The 2,031-nt window shown below is 34.5% G+C and overlaps 1 non-coding gene across 1 annotated transcript; it reads right to left on the minus strand.

Annotated features, from left to right (window-relative positions):
- Nucleotides 1-456: 456 nt before the first annotated feature.
- On the minus strand, nucleotides 457-589 carry LOC126002673 (small nucleolar RNA SNORA51). Its single transcript, XR_007493350.1, has one exon. It is a non-coding gene; the product is annotated as a small nucleolar RNA SNORA51 (small nucleolar RNA).
- Nucleotides 590-2,031: the final 1,442 nt, after the last annotated feature.

Here is a 2,031-nt window from a genome sequence, read left to right on the forward strand (position 1 = left end):
GCACAAATAAAGATAAGAATTTTATCCTTGAGTCAGAGCTATAGTACACTGGATAAAGTATTTGCCTTGCATGTAACCAACCTGAGTTAGATCTCTAGCATCCCATTTAGTCTCCTGAACCAGCTTGCCAGGAATGATTTTGTAGTGGAGATCCCAAAGTAACACCTCAGCATTGCTGGGCATGACCCCCCCTCTCCCCCCAAAAAATCAGCCCAGAACTTTTCAAGCCCAGCCCATTCCCTTGAATTCTTTATCCCCCTCCCCAGATAAGTCTTTGCTTTATATTGTAATTAGCTTGTTACACAATTCTGAACATCAGTAGAGCAAATGACATAGGAAGCTATTCTCTGAAAGCAAATTTGGAAAAAGAGCTATGTCATGTAAGATTTCTGAAAGATCAACTACTATTAATGTCAATGGTATTTGAGATGGAACAGTACAGTGACTTCTTTTTTTTTTTGTCCCCCAATTCACAATATAGACCAGGCAGAGGGCTTGTGTTGAGGTGTATATGGGGTGCATTTACTGTGCCTCCTCTTTCTATATAGTCAGTGAAAAGAGCACAGCCTGTGATAAGAATTGGGAGGACTTATCTTTTCTTTTTTATTTAATTATACACACACACACACACACACACACACACACACACACACACACACACACATATATATATAAGATCCTTGACCAGTGTAACATTCCCATGATCAATATCCCAAGTGTCCTTCCTCCTCACCCCACACCGGGCAGTACTCTAGACAGGCTTTCTACATTTTTATTAATGTCAATGGTATTTGAGATGGAACAGTTACAGTGACTTCTTTTTTGATATCCATACTACCTTAGAGAGAGAATGGGATTTTTATTGAAGACTTGAGTAAAATCTCAATTACACAATTTATTAGCATAATTTTGTTGGAAATTAAATAATGTGATCACTTTATTGCACAGGAACTATCGGGCACATGACAAGCCTTTACTTATTTGCTAAATTTTAATTTTCAAAATATGGGATGTATTATGTACATTTCATGAGTCTAAGTCTCTGCATATCTTCAGTAATACTCCAATTAAAGTTTCTGCTGGCAAGTACATATGTTTAATTAAATTTTATTGGGGAAATTGGTTTCATGGTTGAAAATTAATTTTTATTTTCTTTCTGTATAGAAATAATGCTTCTTTTAACAGAGGCTGAACATATTACAAATACCCAATTTAGAGTTTATAATAAATAAACTTGATGTGTTATCACAATAAACGTAGCTTCCCATGCTGTTTCAGGTCCCCAATTAATGTAGGTACTTATCCCTTACATTAACGTTTATCTTATGTTAATTTAGAGTCCACAACAAGTGCAGTTGTAAGTGTGTTTCTTTTAGATGACTTGAAATAAAAGAAAGAGCACAGCTAAAATTTTAAATTGCATTGAATGGAACATATGAGAATTCTAATTAGTGAAAGTTATGCCATGGATAACTACTGTGCATTCTAAATTATATTTATCCATTACAACTTTGTCACCAAATATTGGATATGGCCTATAGTTAACGTCACCGTAAATTTGCATTTCAACTGGAGAAAAAGACACCTTCTTTTTGTCTTCGCTGATTAACATTTTCAAGCTCTGTAATTTTCTTGCTGCTCACAGAAACAAAGCAAGCCAAGCTCATACAGAAAACCTATTCTCCAAGATATAAATATTTGCTATTCAGAAAATCTCAATGAGGGTTTAGTTATTTTAAACTAAAGAAAGAAAATTACTAGTAATGATTGGTTTCAGCTAACGAAATGCTTTTATGCAAATATGTGAACCCTATATCTGACCTGGAAACAAAAGACTGCTTAACAGTTACTATTAAGCAATACATTAGTAGATCAATTAAACAGAACTTCTTTCTAATTGAGTATGTGGTACAAGAGTTGCCATAGAAACCTGGAAAGGAAAAGCCCTTGAATACTAATTTATCATTTTAAGACTGTACAATACTATAGATCCTGTTGGAGGCTAGTAGTAACTGAAGTTGAAATAGGTCA

The sequence above is a fragment of the Suncus etruscus genome, chromosome 2, assembly GCF_024139225.1.
Source record: "Suncus etruscus isolate mSunEtr1 chromosome 2, mSunEtr1.pri.cur, whole genome shotgun sequence".
Classification (NCBI taxonomy): Eukaryota; Metazoa; Chordata; class Mammalia; order Eulipotyphla; family Soricidae; genus Suncus; species Suncus etruscus.